Source organism: Bubalus kerabau, chromosome 4 (genome assembly GCF_029407905.1).
Source record: "Bubalus kerabau isolate K-KA32 ecotype Philippines breed swamp buffalo chromosome 4, PCC_UOA_SB_1v2, whole genome shotgun sequence".
Lineage (NCBI taxonomy): Eukaryota > Metazoa > Chordata > Mammalia > Artiodactyla > Bovidae > Bubalus > Bubalus kerabau.
In genome coordinates this window covers 100286219-100306210 of record NC_073627.1, presented here as the reverse complement: position 1 = coordinate 100306210, position 19992 = coordinate 100286219, and the positions used below count along the sequence as shown (strand labels likewise).

The 19992-nt window shown below is 38.9% G+C and overlaps 1 long non-coding RNA gene across 3 annotated transcripts in view; it reads right to left on the bottom strand.

Moving 5' to 3' along the window:
* The window catches only part of LOC129650016 (uncharacterized), a 421016-nt gene that overhangs the window by 376550 nt on the left and 24474 nt on the right, over positions 1 to 19992 (bottom strand). For all 3 annotated transcript variants that reach the window (XR_008713533.1, XR_008713531.1, XR_008713532.1), the window contains exon 2: positions 2192 to 2300. This is a non-coding gene — a long non-coding RNA (uncharacterized LOC129650016). The remainder of the gene's footprint in view (positions 1 to 2191; positions 2301 to 19992) is intronic.

Below are 19992 nucleotides of genomic sequence, written 5' to 3'. Positions count from 1 at the left end.
AGTTAGAATGAGGTAAGTGAGCATATGTGCATTTATCCATTTCAAGTAGTCAAATTTAGTAATTATCAATCCTAATGAAAGCACATTTCTATATATTTAACCTTCAAGGTCCTACTCAAATTTTATTCCATCTTTGGTGTCTTTACATGTTTAACTAAATAGGAATCAATTGGCTTCACTATCTGAAATTCTCATTTACTTAAATGAAAAAGTTAATTTTTTTCTTATTATGAAATCATGCATATAATAATATATGTACACATGCCATTATGTTTAAACACACAGTTTTACTTTGATTTATCTTTTAACCTCATTTCTCATTTTTTTAATCTCTGAAAAACTACAGTGATTTTATTTTCATGACCATCTGTAACATTTTCTTATGAAAAAACCTAATGATTATATATTTTGTTTTGTTTCTAATCATCAAAATATACATTGTGAAGACATTAGAAGTGTTAAAAATTAAAAAAAAAGTCTCCTTTCTATATAATTTTCTCTATAAATTTATAACTGTTATCCTATGAAGAATTTTTAATCTCCTGTTTTAGTTTTAAAAATATGCCCGCTCCTTCTTCTATGTCTTGAGTATTCTTCTAAACCATTAATACCTATTTTAATAAATCTATAGAATGCTACTCTCTGGAACAAAATCTATTTGATAAATATGATTCAATTAAGTATTTGGGCTATTCATTATTTTCTCTGATATAACAACAGACTGAGAAGTATCCTCTAAATCTTTTCAGATACCCATAAATATTTTCTTACATTAAGTCACTAGATATAGAATTGCTATTTATTAATACATTTGATAAATAGATTAAATATTCATTGCATGTTTCTTATATATTTTATAGTACTTGCTCTACTAGTCTGGATTGGCTTATCTTCTTTACTAATCTTTAGTTTCTGAAAAGCAGGTATTCTATAAACTTAAAGTAAGACACATATTGGTTCTAGTTTGTAGACCTTATGAAGTATAAAATGTTTTTGAATGAAATATATTCCGTCTCCTAAATCTATAGTGTATTACTCTTTTCAAGCCACAAAATCTTTATATTCATGACTAGATTATACAATATTTTAGCTTATGGGTTCATGAAGGTACAGACTCAGGGACGATCATAAATATAATCTGTGCAACAGTGTTCAATTCAGTTCAGTTGCTCAGTAGTGTTCTACTCTTTGCAACCCCATGAACCACAGCACACCAGGCCTCCCTATCCATCACCAACTCCCAGAGTTTATCCAACTTATGTCTATTGAGTTGGTGATGCCATCCAACCATCTCATCCTCTGTCGTCCCCTTCTCCTCCTGCCTTCAATCTTTCCCAGCATCACAGTCTTTTCCAATGAGTCAGCTCTTCGCATCAGGTGGCCAAAATATTGGAGTTTCAGCTTCAAAATCAGTCCTTCCAATGAACACCAGGACTGGTCTGATTGGAACTTCTTGCAGTCCAAGGGATTCTCAAGAGTCTTCTCTAACATTACAGTTCAAAAGCATCAATTCTTCTGCATTCAGCTTTCTTTATATTCCAACTCTCATATCCATACATGACTATTGGAAAAACCATAGCCTTGACTAGACAGACCTTTGTTGACAAAGTAATGTCTCTGCTTTTTAATATTCTGTCTAGGTTTGTCATAACAGTGTATTTGACCCTTATTTATGATCTCTTGAAAACCAGACATCAGAAATTCTTTTCAATTACTGGATTATCTGTCTGCTCCACTGTGCCATGACTCTGCAATTGACAAAATCTGGGGTCCTGAAGGGTAACTCAGCCATTAGGTACTTGATACTAAGGAGGATCTAGAGGAATGTATCCATCTGAAATGATTCATGGTAACTCTGGGTTTCCACTGAGGTCTCTTAGAGAAATCACCTTCCCTCCTTACTCCCAAATACTATGTGAAGTTTTATCTTTCATTCTACTTTTAGTTCAGGCATTTTAACACTTGGTTCAGAAGGAAACCTATCTTTAATTACCTGTTCTACTAGTGAAAGTTAAAAGAAGAATAACCAATGACTTTTAAAGCACTATAGAAGTTCACAACTCTAGTCTTTAAAGAAATGCTAAAGCCCGGTATTTTTTAAATGGTAAAAGGCTCAGTGGAGTTATTTTAGGAACTCTGTGTGCAGAAGCAGGAAAGATGCACAAACTGTGTCTTGGTGCACCGAACTCACCTGGAGCTGAAGCTCATCACTTCCTCCAAGGCTGGTGCCAGCATGCCATCAGTCAGACATCCTAAACTGGAGTATTATGGGCCAGGAACTGCTTGCTTTTTACTCCCACCTAGAACAAAATACAGTGTCAGTCACTTTTTTTTTTCATGTTCCTTCAAGCATAATAACATATTCATTATGTTATCTTTTCCTGTCACATTAGACTCTCATTTATCAGAATGCTCAACACAAAGGAAAGAAGCATAAACTCTTCACCTCTATAATTCACACCTCAGTGATTAATACAGCACCTGTGTAAGTCACAGGGTGCATCCGTATTTTATTTCCTATAATGTTCCTTATAAAAGATTTATTATTTTCGCACAATTATTACCATCCATTTGGTTTAATTGATGTGTTAATTTTGGAAACTATTTTCTATATATTTTCCTCAGAGATCGTAAATCAAAATTCATTTTTAAACCCCAGAAAGAAGCTAGTGTTAAAAATATTACATTTCAGAATTCCTTTGTTCCTATCACAAAAAGGAATCCCAGTAGGAAATGGAATTTAATAATGCAATTCCATTTAGTTTTATGCCTGCCTTATTTAAAATTCTTCAACTTGAGGGACATTGATGAAGAACATGCCTGTTTCCCCAAATGCACAATGTTGCTGCTTTGGAACATAAGATGAAAACAGACCTTTCAACTACTTGATAAAATTACAGCCTTCAAAAAAATCTCAGAGCTGAGTTGCCTTTGTGAATGGGGTGTTAGGGCCTCTCAGTTATCATCCACCTGACCTCCAGAGCTCTCAGCATTGCTCTGGTCCAGTATACAATTGGGAGGTTTATGGAAATATCCAAGAGATACAGACTCCAAGTGTAAGTGTTAGTCACTCAGTTGTGCCCAACTCTTTGCAGCCCCATGGACTATAGCCCGCCTGGCTCCTCTGCCCATGGTCTTCTCCAGGCAATACTGAAGTGAGTTGCCATTCCCTTCTCAAGGGGATCTTCCCAACCCAAGGATCAATCCCGGGTCTCCTGCATTGCAGGCAAAGTCTTAATGTCTGGACCACCAGGGAAGCCCTAGCAATATGCCCGTCATGCTGCAGTTTTTCCAGCTAGCACTTGCTTCACCTTCATCCCCTTCTCCAGGATCGGGAGTTTTGTTTGCTGACCTTCCTCCTTATGCTCACTGTATCCTGAACTCTCAGAACCAGGGCTGAGCAGGTTGACACACTTTCTTGCTTGATCCACCTGCCTGGGCTCCCTCTTCTTGCTATACCTTTTCAGCACTAGTTGCTTATTTGACTCACCACTTATTACCTGGTGCCACCCTCTGTGAATGAATAATGTGGCTCCATGTACTTCAACACACACAAACCCTAAATGTCTTCAGGTGTCAAGTTAGCAACCACCTGTTTTGTTCTATCTTGCTATTTACTTAGGTGAAGAATTTGTCTATGTAATGAAATGGGAAACTTGCAAAGAAAGGTCTATTTGGATTCCTTTATAGAACTCAAACCTTAAGAATGATTGTTCTTTCTTTAAAGTCCTCTTAAAATCCAGATTTCTCTCTTTTTGCAATCTAGCCTATCCCTTTCACCTTAAACTTCAGTTCAGTTGCTCAGTCATGTCCGACTCTTCATCTTAAACTACTGCCCCAATAGACTTTCATCAACTCTCGCTTAGATAAAAAAAAAAACAACTTCCTAAATGTTGATACAGTGCCAACTGAAAACAGATGGTACTTTAAAATTAGGACAATCTGAAAAGGGTTTAATAAAAATACTATTTAAAAAACAGTGGGTGGCATGTAAAGCAACCACAAGGGAAGGTGTAGAAGAGTCTCTCTCACCCCAGGCCTGCAGGGACAAGAACAGGGAAGAGTTACTGTCGCCTGGGAGTCAGGGGGGCTTCCCTGGTGGTTCAGACGGTAAAGAGTCTGCCTGCAGTGTGGGAGATTCAGGTTTGATTCCTGATTTGGGAAGACTCCCTGGAGAAGGGAATGGTTACCCACTCTAGTATTCTTGCCTGGAGAATTCATGGACAGAGGAGCCTGGAGGGCTACAGTCCACAGGGTCACAAAATATCGGACATGACAGGACGACTAACACTTTTTTCACTTCAGGAGTCAGGTGTGCACAGAAGGCCTCCTGCACATCAGCAGTGATCTCTGCTAAGGATACCAGGTAGCATAAGCAGGCAGAACAGAAGGGAGCCCTGGGATAAAATACTCCTCTTCCCTTCTCTCTGGTTTCCTGTCTATGCTACCTATGGGGCTGACCACACAGGAATTCTAAGACCATAAAAGCCTGTTGATAGACTTCATCCAGGCTAGTTTCCAGTTTTACAGACTAGGATGAAGAATGGTAGACAGGGCATCTGAAAGGCAAACAGAAGAGATCTAGCAAATACTCTTATTCATACTTTGGAGCATCAAATTTGGAATCAGATGGAAATCTGAGTCCTAGCTCTACCTACATGCGTAACTCTAGACAAATTACTTTATTTCTCAGTATTGTTATCTGTACAATGGGGATAATATATACTTCAGAGTGTTTTTTTTTTAAGACAGCATAATGTACCTAGAGCACATACTAAGTACTCAACATTAGCAGTAATTCTCTCAAAATATAAACACACACCACACACACACACACACACAGTCATGCTCAACTCTTCAGCTCTTGTTCCAATAGACCACGTGTTTAAGTCTGACTTTCCTAAGTGTTCTTCCTTCTACTTAAGGGCTTTTTTCTTCCCCTATGTCAACCATGTTACCTAGAAAATTCACTCAGATTTTGAAGTTTGTAATATGATATGAGGGGCTTCCCAGGTGGCACTAGTGGTAAAGAACATGCCTGCCAGTGCAGGAGACTTAAGAGACATGGGTTCTATCCCCAGGTCAGGAGGATTCCTTGGCAGAGGGCATGGCAACCTACTCCAGTATTCTTGCCTGGAAGAACCAACAGACAGAAGAGCCTGGTAGGTTACAGTCCACAGGGTCGCAAAGAGTTGGACATGATTGAAGTGACTTACCACTCACTCATAATAAGATGTGAAGGCTCTCTCCAGTCTCTCTCAAGAAAGGGAAACCATTCTTTGTTTCTCTATGGCACACATATCACTCTGCAAAGCAATTAGACCATGCTTGTCCTCTTAGCTGACTGTGAGCTCTCTGAGGGAAAGATAAGCTTCTGGCTGACAGATTTGTATCCTCAGAAGGAGGTTCACTGCCAGGTTCTTAGTACTCAATAAATATTAAGTGAATAAATGAATATGTATTACTAGATTAAGTCTGTTAAAAATGTAAGGAAAAGGCTCAGTAATTTCTTCATTCTTTGCCCAAAGGGCATATCAATCTGTAATCAATCATTCATATTGGGGACTAAAGACAGTTGGAAAGAGGTCCCAAAGGAAAATCCAAGCAACTCTGCCTTTTTTTTCCTTGGACAACCTTGCTGGAAAATTCACCTCATGCAAGCATGCTAGAAGCACTAGTCCTAATAGAATTCATTAACTCACAGAATTAGCTAACTCCAACTAACACTTCTATGTATCTGATACATTTGAGTGATGAAACAACCAGTTGAATCACCAACATTTTCTCAATGAGTAACCTAAGGTTTTTCCCCACCAATTAAATATAGTCTGCTTTGTGAGTAAGTAATTAATTTGCATGAGTCTAAGTCTCAGAAAAAAATGGTATAAAATGGTTTTACTCCCATTTGATTCCAAATCTTTCCATTTGTCATCCTCTATAAGACATTTCCTAGCATCTGTGTGCCCTTGCTAAACTTCTTTCTGCAAATACAGTAGTGTATGTGTATTTTCACTCCTCATTCCCTTATTTAAAAACTGCATACTTTATCCACTATTATGAACCTTTTTTTCCACCTAAAGTAACTTTGAGATCATTTATCAAGTAAACAGTATCTTAATCATATTCAGTTTCATGTATTTCTATTGTTCTGATATATGGTAATTCTGATAAATTCTTTCACTGAACTTCCTTAATGTTTGTTTTTCAAAAATTTCACTGTTATTAAGAGGCTATGATAAATGACTTAGTAAAAAAGTAAGTTAGTATCTCATAGGTTCATCTGCAGGAAACATTCCTACAAGCATGTAGAGCAGTTCAAAGATGAATGCATTTGTAACTTTCAGATATATTGACCAATGATCCTCCTTGAAAATCAAGCAAATTTATGCTCTCATCAGCAGTCTTAAAAATTGTAAGTGGGTTTGGTATCTTGAGATAACAAGGAATGTTGCATATATTTTCATGTGAAATTTCTATTATCAGCCTTCATCATTTTTATTACTATAGCCACAGTTCAACACAGTATTTCTTATTGTTTTAAAAATGAAACAAAGTCATTAACGACATGAGCAAAATATTCCTCTCTGTTTATGGATTTTTAAAAAGCTTCCCAAGCTTCCGCAATCTTACACATCCTGGAAAACTAAACCTTGCAAAGAGGTACCACAGTGCCCTCTGGTGGCAATCTGCTTCATTGCATCTTCCCTGAATTGGGGCAGAAGCTTGAGGTCAGACTTTGCAAGCCTCTAAGGGAAAATTCTGAAAGAGATGGGAATACCAGCCCACCTGACGTGCCCCTTGAGAAATCTATATGCAGGTCAGGAAGCAACAGTTAGAACTGGACATGGAACAGACTGGTTCCAAATAGGAAAAGGAGTACGTCAAAGCTGTATTCTGTCACCCTGTTTATTTAACTTATATGCAGAGTACATCATGAGAAACACAGGGCTGGAAGAAGCACAAGCTGGAATCAAGATTGCCGGGAGAAATACCAATAACCTCAGATATGCAGATGACACCACCCTTATGGCAGAAAGTGAAGAGGAACTAAAAAGCCTCTTGATGAAAGTGAAAGAGGAGAGTGAAAAAGTTGGCTTAAAGCTCAACATTCAGAAAACGAAGATCATGGCATCTGGTCCCATCACTTCATGGGAAATAGATGGGGAAACAGTGGAAACAGTGTCAGACTTTATTTTTCTGGGCTCCAAAATCACTGTAGATGGTGATTGCAACCATGAAATTAAAAGATGCTTACTCCTTGGAAGGAAAGTTATGACCAACCTAGATTACATATTCAAAAGCTGAGACATTACTTTGCCAACAAAGGTCCGTCTACTCAAGGCTATGTTTTTTCCAGTGGTCATGTATGGATGTGAGAGTTGGACTGTAAAGAAAGCTGAGCACTGAAGAATTGATGCTTTTGAACTGTGGTGTTGGAGAAGACTCTTGAGTCTCTTGGATTGCAAGGAGATCCAACCAGTCCATTCTAAAGGAGATCAGCCCTGGGATTTCTTTGGGAGGACTGATGCTAAAGCTGAAACTCCAATACTTTGGCCACCTCATGCGAAGAGTTGACTCATTGGAAAAGTCTCTGATGCTGGGAGGGATTAGGGGCAGGAGGAGAGGGGACAACAGAGGATGAGATGGCTGGATGGCATCACCAACTCGATGGACATGAGTTTGAGTGAACTCCAGGAGTTGGTGATGGACAGGGAGGCCTGGCATGCTGCAATTCATGGGGTTGCAGAGTCGGACGTGACTGAGTGACTGAACTGAACTGAAGGCAACTTTGTCTTCCCTGGTCGCTCAGATGGTAAAGAACCCGCCTGCCAATGCAGGAGACATTAGAGACGTGGGTTCAATCCCTGGGTTGGGAAGATCACCTGGAGAAGGAAATACACTCCAGTATTCTTGCCTGAAGAATCTCATGGACAGAGAAGCAATCCCACAGACAGAGAAGTCTGGCAGGGTAAAGTCCATAGGGGTCTCAAAGGGTCAGACACGACTGGAGTAACTTAGCATGCACACAAGCCTGGTTCAAATCTCCTCACTTGGTATACAATACAAAACTACATCCATAACTTTACAGCAAAGTCAGGCTTTAAGGAACTAGAACTAGGCTAGCAACAAATTGGTAGGTGTCCTAACAGGCAGAGTTCATTTCTTTTGGGTTTTATTCTTTGTTTTTCTCCTAGTTGCTTTTTTTATTATTATTTTTTAATTTAAGGATAATTGCTTAAAAATTTTTATGGTTTTCTGTCGTACATTAACAAGAATCAGCCATAGGTACACCCATGTCCCCTTCTTCCCGGACCTCCCTCCCATCCCACTCCCACCCCACCCTTCAGCCTGTCACAGAGCTCCTGTTTGAGTTCTCTGATTCATACAACAAATTCCCATTGGCTATTTATTTTACATATGGTAATGCAAATTTCTATTTTCCTCTCTCCATACATCTGCCCTTCTCCCTCCTCCCCTCGTCGCATGTCCATAGGTCTGGACTTCTCTATGTCTGGTTCTCCACTGCTGCCCTGAAAATAAATTCATCAGTGCCTTCTTTTAGATTCCACATATATGTGACACTAGCTGCTTTTAAAATATGTAGCGGAGTATATTTTCAGTGAGCTGCAGTGTAGACTTGTATGGGCAGTCAGGCTCTGCTTCAGCCTTCCCTCTATCAGTGGAATCCAAAGGACAATCACCACTCCATAGGAATCCATGTACTAAAAAATAGCAATGTCAATCAGAAACCTGAGACTGATTTCATTCATTCATTCTACAGGTATTTGGAATACCATGTGCAACGTCCCAAGTGCTTATGAATTTTTCAGTAAAGAAAGCAGACAAAAAAATCCTTCCTCTTGAAGCATATCTTCTACTTGGAGGAAACAGAAAATACATAATTAAGCAAATACACTATATTGACAGACTTGAATCTGAGAGTATGAGGAGGTGGAGGTCCTTTTCAACTTGAACTAGAAAGAGAAAGGGTAGGCCTCTTTGAGACTGTGGAAATGCACCCAGAAATGTAAATTTCCAAGCCTTTAGAACATTGTGGTTGTTCAGTCACTGCGTCTTGTCTGACTCTTTGCGACCCCATGGACTGTAGCCCACCATAAATGGCATTAAAACGTCCTGAGATAAGCAGTGAGTGTGGTTTGGGAAGAAAGATGTCCAAAGGCTGAAGTCTTGAACACTTCAGCTTTCAGAGACTGAAACAGTGAAAAGAAACTAGAAAAGAAGAATGAAGGGACTAGTGAGGTGTGCAGGTAAGTTACAAAGTGGTGTTTCGGAAGCCAAGCAAAAACTGGTTCAAAAAGCAGAGCATGTTCAACTGTGTCAACTATAGCTGATAAGTCACACAAGATGAAGACTGGGTATTGTCCATCCTACTCACAATGTAGAAATCATGGGGGACTGTGATAAAACGGGTTTTAGTGACATGAGGAGGAGGACGTTAGAATGGAGGAATAATGACAAGTCCAGAGGGTACATACTGAAGAGCACATATACTATGTTCATGTACAAGTTAACGTAGACCAGATTTACTTCAGAAAGCAAGCCTTAGTAAGTTAAGATGTTGAGATGCTATGAATAACGTTCCCTCAATACAGTGGGAGTAAGTTGAAAGTCAGTAATGAAAGGATACACATAAACAAACAACCTGTATGTTTGCAAAATTTTTAATGTGAATAACCAATCAAGAAATTAATTTAAAGCAACATAAACTGAATGGCAATAGAGCTATTACATATTAAAATCTGAGAAACCTTTTAGATCCTTATGCCCTCTCCCATGTTTCCCTTCCACAGGCAGAATGCTGCTTCTAGAAAAGTACTTAGATTTGCCACACAAACAAAAATAACAGGTTTTTTGCACCATTTCTAAAATAATTTGACTATGTGCTCATCTTCCTTACTAGGCTATAGGCAATTTCAAAGCAAGTATTTTAAAAGTATTTAGCATTTGACAAAATAGCTAGTAAGTGGGTAGTGCATGCCTATTTAATGAGTGAGTGAGATGAATTTGTGGACAACTACCTGTATTACAACTTGGTAAGTAGAAGTGAGGGATGTACAAAGCCAATGTATATCTGAAAAGACCTATGTTATTGACTGGCATCAGATAAATTGAATGGAATTAACTTTAAAAAAGATCCATTCTTCAAATTTCGTACAAAAATGAAAAGTACTTTCACAGAAAAAGCACCGGTTTAATAGCTGCTTATGAGCTCCCAAAGAGATCTACTCCTGAGGCCTGCTTTGACTTTTGCCTGCTCTTAACTGAGGTGTATTCATACTGTAGAAGGAAAACACACATGTTTTTAAATCACAGGTCTCCTAATTATGGCACCCCCAAACCTCCTCCACCATAGACTTTAGTTTCTTGAAGTACAGTTTGGTCAGTGCAAAGGTTGGGAAGATTCTCATGTAAATATCTCAATACCTACACACGCATCAAGTATTTAAGCTCTGGAGCTACCAGTGTTTCCCCTCTCCCCCCAATTCGTGCCTACAAACAAAGAGATCCTCACAATAAAATTAGAAGTAAAAACCTATTCATGTCACCTGTAACATAAAATGCTTTAACTGAAGCAAAATGTTCTGTGAAGAAAAACTATGAATATGCGCTGACTCATTAACATTTTATAATATAAATAACAAAATGAGTAATGATTATATACATTACAATTCTGATTTTGGCAGCCATGCAGAGTTCTATTTGCTCATGAAAACCAGAAAATATTTAAAAATATAAAATGAGATTAGACCAAAAATAGAAATCAACTTTTTTTTTAATTTAATTTTATTTTTTAACTTTACAATATTGTATTGGTTTTGCCATATATCAAAATGAATCCACCACAGGTATACATGTGTTCCCCATCCTGAACCCTCCTCCCTGCCCATACCATCCCTCTGGGTCGTCCCGGTGCACCAGCCCCAAGCATCCAATATCGTGCATCGAACCTGGACTGGCGACTCGTTTCATATATGATATTATACATATTTCAATGCCATTCTCCCAAATCATCCCACCCTCTCCCTCTCCCACAGAGTCCAAAAGATTGTTCTATACATCAGTGTCTCTTTTGCTGTCTCGTATACAGGGTTATTGTTACCATCTTTCTAAATTCCATATATATGCATTAGTACACTGTATTGGTGTTTTTCTTTCTGGCTTACTTCACTCTGTATAATAGGCTCAAGTTTCATCCATCTCATTAGAACTGATTCAAATGTATTCTTTTTAATGGCTGAGTAATACTCCATTGTGTATATGTACCACAGCTTTCTTATCCATTGGAGAAGGCAATGGCACCCCACTCCAGTACTCTTGCCTGGAAAATCCCATGGACGGAGGAGCCTGGTAGGCTACAGTCCATGGGGTCGCTAAGAGTCGGACACGACTGAGCGACTTCACTTACACTTCTCACTTTCATGCATTGGAGAAGGAAATGGCAACCCACTCCAGTGTTCTTGCCTGGAGAATCCCAGGGACGGGGGAGCCTGGTAGGCTGCCATCTATGGGGTCACACAGAGTCAGACACGACTGAAATCACTTAGCATAGCATAGCGTTTCTTATCCATTCATCTGCTGATGGACATCTAGGTTGCTTCCATGTCCTGGCTATTATAAACAGTGCTGCAATGAACATTGGGGTACATGTTGTATCTTTCAATGCTGGTTTCCTCAGTGTGTAAGCTATCTTGAGAAAGAAGAATGGAACTGGAGGAATCAACCTGCCTGACTTCAGGGTCTACTACAAAGCCAGAGTCATCAAGACAGTATGGTACTGGCACAAAGACAGAAATATAGATCAATGGAACAAAATAGAAAGCCCAGAGATAAATCCATGCACATATGGACACCTTATCTTTGACAAAGGAGGCAAGAATATACAATGGATTAAAGACAATCTCTTTAACAAGCGGTGCTGGGAAAACTGGCCAACCACTTGTAAAAGAATGAAACTAGACCACTTTCTAACACCATACACAAAAATAAACTCAAAATGGATTAAAGATCTAAACATAAGACCAGAAACTATAAAACTCCTACAGGAGAACATAGGCAAAACACTCTCCGACATATTCACTGCATGATCCTCTATGACCTACCTTCCAGAATACTGGAAAGAAAAGCAAAAATAAACAAATGGGACCTAATTAAACTTAAAAGCTTCTGCACAACAAAGGAAATTATAAGCAAGGTGAAAAGACAGCCTTCAGAATGGGAGAAAATAATAGCAAATGAAGCAACTGACAAACAACTAATCTCAAAAATATACAAGCAACTCCTACAGCTCAATTCCAGAAAAATAAATGACCCAATCAAAAAATGGGCCAAAGAACTAAATAGACATTTCTCCAAAGAAGACATACAGATGGCTAACAAACACATGAAAAGATGCTCAACATCACTCATTATCAGAGAAATGCAAATCAAAACCACTACGAGATACCATTTCACTCCAGTCAGAATGGCTGTGATCCAAAAGTCTACAAGCAATAAATGCTGGAGAGGGTGTGGAGAAAAGGGAACCCTCTTACACTGTTGGTGGGAATGCAAACTAGTACAGCCACTATGGAGAACAGTGTGGAGATTCCTTAAAAAACTGGAACTAGAAATCAACTTCTATAAAAAAAAATTATCAATATTTTAATGAGCTAAAGTGTTGACACTTCCCTTTATCATGCATTTCTACATTTAGAAGTTTATTCAACATGGTGAGCATTTTATTATACTAGTTCTTCACTTAGTTTCCAACAAGGAAGCTTGATATGTTATGTTAAAGTTTAGTTGTCTAATTCCCTTGTTTATTATATTTAACATGTGCTCTCAAGATGAGTGTAAAATTCAAAATGACATGTGGGTATAGTGAAAATCCAATTTAGAATCATCCTGATTCTTAGTTCCAAAGACTAAAATCATTATCCAAAAAGAGACCTTTTCTTGTGAAACTAGATAAACTTTTTTTTTTACACATAAAAATGCCTACCGAGGTTATTTTATTAAGTTGGACATCCCTGAGAGTAAATAAATCTATCTCTAGAGAGAAAAAATCAAGAAAGGTAGCAATAGAGGAAGACAAGTGCTCAGGAAATTCATTAATCTGGAAGGAAGCTATCGTTTCCTTGTTGGAAGAATATCGTTTGCAAAGTACCATTTTTTCCCCATGACTTCACTAAGAGAACAGAGAGAAAGCAAAAATTGAAATTCAGAGTATGACGAATTGCCAAGATGTTTATCGATGATCCTCAAATGTATTAACTGCTTGCCTTCTGTGATCCTCATGACTCAAAACTATTCAAAAGTCATCTTTACGAAGATGAAGCTACTCCCCTCACAGTAAAGGTGGTTGTTCCCTTGACTGTACTTAAGAACTGCACTGTCGTTTTTTCTATCAGCAGAATTGTCACTGTAGTTTTTTTTTTTTTCAACAGGATTGTCTTCCCTTTCAGATTAGGACATTTCAAGAAGAGGCATGCATCCCTTATGGCTGCCATTCTTTTCTCCTGCTATCTGCACTCAACCCACTCCATCTCCAGTGCCTAATATCATGACTGCAAAGTGTTTAAGCTCTTTTGAGTGTTTAGTGATAAAAATGACTGAATAAAACATGACAAACATCAAAGTTTAGGGCAAATAAAAGCAAAAATTAAAGATAAGTTAGAAGTCATTAAATAGCTATGCACTTCTAGCTCCTCTTTGGTCATGTACTTGTTTACCTGATGATCCAGTACTCTGCTACATCTGTGTCTTACAAAGGTATAATTTTAAGGATAAAGGTGCAGTACTTAGCCAAATGTTTTAAGAAGTGTGCACAAGAAATTTCCATGATCCAATGGCAGTGACTTCAGAACCATTCTTGCAAGAGAAAAAGGAGAATATTATCAGCCTAACAGACACTCCCCCAAAGTAACAGTACTGTGTAAGACATGAACTTAGTAGGAGCAAAGGAAAGGAGAATCGAGATTTTATGACAATGAAAGGGTAATTGCAAGAACAAGACTGACAGTCAAATTATAAAAGCTATTTTAATGAAAACAAATCATCTTTTTTTTTTCTTTTTTAATTTTATTTTATTTTTAAACTTTACATAACTGTATTAGTTTTGCCAAATATCAAAATGAATCCGCCACAGGTATACATGTGTTCCCCATCCTGAACCCTCCTCCTTCCTCCCTCCCCATTCCATCCCTCTGGGTCGTCCCAGTGCACCAGCCCCAAGCATCCAGTATCGTGCGTCGAACCTGGACTGGCAACTCATTTCATCTAGTAGAGGTGGGCTGCCGTCTATGGGGTCGTGCAGAGTCAGACACGACTGAAGTGACTTAGCAGTAGCAGCAGCAGTAGACTTATATTGTGTAAATAAAAGAATATTAAAATGCAGTGAGCACCACTGTAACCGAAGCAACAACAAGATGGTGAGTGAAAGATTTCTGCAGTAGGGCGACGGGTATCCGATAAAATAAAATAACATGTTTAGCTAGAAAAATCACAAGTCAGATAAAGTTCAAACATAAGAGCAAAAGGACAGAATCAATGATTTTCTGATATATAATTTTACCCTCTAGTTCGGTTGCTCAGTCGTGTCCAACTCTTTGCAACCCCATGAATCACAGCACGCCAGGCCTCCCTGTCCGGCACCAACTCCCGGAGTTCACTCAGACTCACGTCCATCAAGTCAGTGATGCCATCCAGCCATCTCATCATCTGTTGTCCCCTTCTCCTCCTGCCCTCAATCCCTCCCAGCATCAGGGTCTTATCCAATGAGTCAACTCTTCACATGAGGTGGCCAAAGTACTGGAGTTTGAGCTTTAGCATCATTCCTTTCAAAGAAATCCCAGGGCTGATCTCCTTCAGAATGGACTGGTTGCATCTCCTCGAAGTCCAAGGGACTCTCAAGAGTCTTCTCCAACACCATAGTTCAAAAGCATCAATTCTTTGGTGCTCAGCTTTCTTCACAGTCCAACTCTCACATCCATACATGACCACTGGAAAAACCATAGCCTTGCCTAGATGGACATTTGTTGGCAAAGTAATGTCTCTGCTTTTGAATATGCTGTCTGGGTTGGTCATAACTTTCTTTCCAAGGAGTAAGCATCTTTTAATTTCATGGTTGCAATCACCATCTGCAGTGATTTTGGAGCCCCCCCCAAAAAAGTCTGACACTGTTTCCACTGTTTCCCCATCTATTTCCCATGAAGTGATAGGACCAGATGCCATGATCTTCATTTTCTGAATGTTGAGCTTTAAGCCAAATTTTTTACTCTCCTCTTTCACTTTCATCAAGAGGCTTTTGAGTTCCTCTTCACTTTCTGCCATAAGGGTGGTGTCATCTGCATATCTGAGGTTATTGGTATTTCTCCCGGCAATCTTGATTCCAGCTTGTGCTTCTTCCAGCCCAGCCTTTCTCATGATGTACTCTGCATGTAAGTTAAATAAGCAGGGTGACAATATACAGCCCTGATGTACTCCTTTTCCTATTTGGAACCAGTCTGTTGGTCCATGTCCAGTTCTAACTGTTGCTTCCTGACCTGCATATAGGTTTCTCAAGAGGCAGGTCAGGTGGTCTGGTATTCCCATCTCTTTCAGAATTTCCCACAGTTTCTTGTGATCCACACAGTCAAAGGCTTTGGCATAGTCAATAAAGCAGAAATAGATGTTTTTCTGGAACTCTCTTGCTTTATTGATGATCCAGCAGATGTCCGCAATTTGATCTCTTGTTCCTCTGCCTTTTCTAAAACCAGCTTGAACATCTGGAAGTTCACGGTTCATTTATTACTGAAGCCTGGCTTTGAGAATTTTGAGCATTAGTTTACTAGCATGTGAGATGAGTGCAATTGTGAGGTAGTTTGAGCATTCTTTGGCATTGCCTTTCTTTGGGAATGGGATGAAAACTGACCTCTAGGTTCTTTGCAAAATCTTCAATTGTAAAATGGTCTATTAATCCATGCTTGACTTTCCCATTCTTTATACTTTAGGCAAGTAGTAGGTATTTTTAAAGATTTTTAAGATTGAAGCTAAAGCTCAGCATTCTCCATACTAGGACTTCCCGCCTGTTAAAGTATATTTATTTTTTAAAATTCTCTACTCCTGTGTCCTTTCCTCATTTCACTTGTCCTTTATTCCTCTTAGCAAGGAGTGTTCCTCACAATACTAGTAGGGCAATTTTTTGTTCTGACTTCTTGATAAACTGGGTTAAAGACAGTGGAAAACATATAGGAAACTAGAAAGACTCTGAGAAAAAGATCTAGGGGCTGTATTACTCTTGGTATGAAAGTAAGAGATTCCACCTTTGGTTGTGTTTAGAGTGGTAAGAATGCATGACATGCAAACACAAATACTAAAGCTTTTTACCTATGGTTAATTAGGAGCAAATGTAGGATGAAGGTGAAACATTAGCTATTCGTAGCCCTCTAATAGTAGTCATGTATGGATGTGAGAGTTGGACCATAAAGAAAGCTGAGTGCCGAAGAATCGATGCTTTTGAACTGTGGTGTTGGGGAAGACTCTTGAGAGTCCTTAGGACTGCAAGAAGATCAAACCAGTCAGTCCTAAAGGAAATCAGTCCTGAATATTCATTGGAAGGACTGATGTTGAAGCTGAAGCTCCAATACTTAGGCCACCTGATGCAAAGAACTGACATTGGAAAAGACCCTGATGCTGGAAAAGATTGAAGGTGGGAGGAGAAGGGGACAATAGAGGATGAGATGGTTGGATGGCATCACCAACTTGATGGACGTGAGCTTGAGCAAGCTCTGGGGAGTTGATGATGGACATGGAACCCTGGCATGCTGTAGTCATTGGGGTTGCAAAGAGTCAGACACGACTGAGCCATTGAACTGAACTGAGCCCTCTGATAGCATGTGGACAATGATAATTGTAGAGAGATATGGCTTCTGTTAAATAAATTAGAAGCCTTAAGATGAAAGAAATAGGCTCAACAGGCACATGAAAGCATGTTCAACATTGCTAATTATTAGAGAAATGCATATCAAAGGTACAATGAGATATCACCTCACACCAGCCAGAATGGCTATCATTGATATTTGGCAAAACTAATACAGTTATGTAAAGTTTAAAAATAAAATAAAATTAAAAAAAAATAAAAAGTCTACAGACAATAAATGCTGGAGAGGGTATGGAGAAAAGGGAACCATCCTATACTACTGATGGGAATGTAAACTGGTACAGCTACTCTGGAGAACAGTATGGAAGTTCCTTAAAAAACTGAAAATAGAGCTACCATATGACCCTACAATCCCACTCCTGGGCATATATCCAGAGAAAAGCATGGTCTGAAGAGATATGTGCACCCCAGTGTTCATTGCAGCACACTTACAATAGCCAAGACATGGAAGCAACCTGAATGTCCACTGACAGAAAAATGGATAAAGAAGATCTGGTACATATATGCAATGGAATGTTACTCAGCCATTAAAAATAATGAAATAATGCCATTTGCAGCAACATGGATGGGCCTAAAGAATATCATATTGAGTGAAGTCAAACAGAAAAGGAGAAATACCATATGATATACAGTATATGTGGACTCTACAAAGAAATGATGCAAATGAACTTACTTACAAAACAGAATGAGACTGACAGACTGGTTCCCAGGGGAAAGTTATGGAGTTTGGGATGGTCATGTGCACACTGCTATATTTAAAACAGGTAACCAATGTGGACCTATCATATAGCACATGGAACTCTGCTCAATGTTATTTTCAGCCTGAATGGGAGGGGGCTTGGGGGGAGGATTGATACATGTATATGTATGGCTGAATCCCTTCATTGTTCATCTGAAACTATCATAACATTGTTAATTGGCTATACCCCAATAAAAATAAAAAGTTTAAAAATAAATAAAAGGTACAGGCTCAAGGCATCCAACTCTAGCCAAGAGAAAGCCACAAAAGCCTAGAGCCTCTACTGAAGATTTAGAAGTTATCCTCATCCCCCTGAATTGAAAGGCAGACTGGTCAGAAAAATCAGAGCTAGGATTTAATTGCAAAGGCAGAAGAATTGCAGAGGAAATTAAATATAGAGAGACCTGTAACAAAGTCATGGCCCTTCAATGGTATAGGAAAGGAACTCTTATGAGGGGTTTTGAGTGGATGAGCCTGTGAAACTTGATCTTCTGAATTTCTCTGAATCCTGTGGGTCAGGAAAATTAATGCTCTGAAACTTTGAAGAAAGTCACAACTCCCCTTGCCTAAGCAATGTATAAGGATATTACTTAAAATAGATTTTTCAAAAGATAATGTTATTCTCCTCAAGATCCCTGGCTATAATCTCACCTTGCCTTCCAATAACTAGGGTGAGGTCTCAGCACAATCTGAATGGAGAAGCATGATCTCTGCTTTGGGATGAAATAGCTTATCTACCCAAGGACTACAGTACCTAGTTAATAAACTATAGCTAGGGCCAAAATTAAACCTATGGGAGTCTAATCAGTTCATTAGTCCAAAGTCAAGGAGGAGGCAACATACAGCTGGATAAGCGGAGAATTTGATTCACAGAACCTACTCATGATGTGAATCCAATGTTCAGGCAGAAACACATGGCCCAAATGCATGTATTGGGACAACTCCTTGAGGCTTGCCTTATGGCCCACAGCAAGTGAAGTAGAGGTGTTAGGACTGTTTTTGGTAAGGCATTCATGAAGTCCAAAGGTCTGGGCTGATATGAAAGCTTTATAAGATATGATATGAATATATTTATAAGATTAGAGAACTTACCACCTCATTTGTGTCCATAGGGCAGCCCAGAAGATCCAAAGCTATTCAAGCAGGTAATACATTAGTGACAAGGCAAAGAGTAACAAGGAAAAGCTTAAAAGTTGGCTACATTCTGAAAGATGGGAGATCATTGGACTGTGTAGTATTGAGAAGGATAATGTAGAACAGAAGTCAGGTAAACATCAGAAGCAAAGATGACCTAAAAGTTGTAAATACTATAATGCTTAGCAACACTACATTGGCTGTCATGGTACCTTGTTCCATGGGCATTTTTGGCAAGGACTAGCACACCATGGTTCTCCTTGTGACAAGATTTATATATAACTTACTAGGGTATTGTTCAATTATATAATTGGAAAAAAAAAACGTGAGTGGAAACTTGACATAAGTCACTGCAATAGAAAACTACTGTCCCTCCCCCATTTTCTACAACTGAGTTGGTTCACTGACTTGTGAGTCCATAGACTGAACGGGAGGCTGGCACCTATGGAGGAAGCGCTGTGCAGTACCACTGTACATGTATATACTCGTATTCCCCAGAGAGTTCCAGGGCCATTTGCCAGACTGTTTACTGGGAAAAGGATAATATACCGAATTCTAACTGTTTGAAGTTAGATCTGACACTGAAAATAAAGTACCTGAAGTACTATCATGTTAGAGTGAGGGTTTATGGAGACCAGGGGATAAATTAAGTTTATTCCAAGTCCATCATACAGTGTTCCTGACAGGTCTACAGATCCATCTAACAATTATTTCTCTGAGAACTAAACATTAGAATTTCATAAGTTCATTCATAGGAGTTATATACTTAACTAGAACTCCCACATTGGTTCCCAAAGCTGTGGAATAGGGGATATTATGGTGAGGAACAGAACGTGGAAGTCCCAGAGAATGCCCCTTACCATTTTAGCCAAGAGAGTAAAATTACATGCACTAATGAATCTTAGTATTATAGGAATTAGTGGTACCAATAAAGACCCAAAGAATGAGAAGGTGATGCTTTATCTGTTTTGCTCATGTACTTTTTTTTAAAGTCATAACTGAGATGGTTAATTTTGTATGTCAACTTTGCTGAGCCATGCTACCCAGGTATGTGGTCAAACATTTTGTATATTTCTGCAAGGGTGTTTTTGGATGAGACGAAATGGCAACCCATTCCAGTATTCCTGCCTGCAAAATTCCATAGACAGAGGCCTGGTGAACTACAGTCCATGGGGTTGCAAAAAGTCAGGCATGGCTG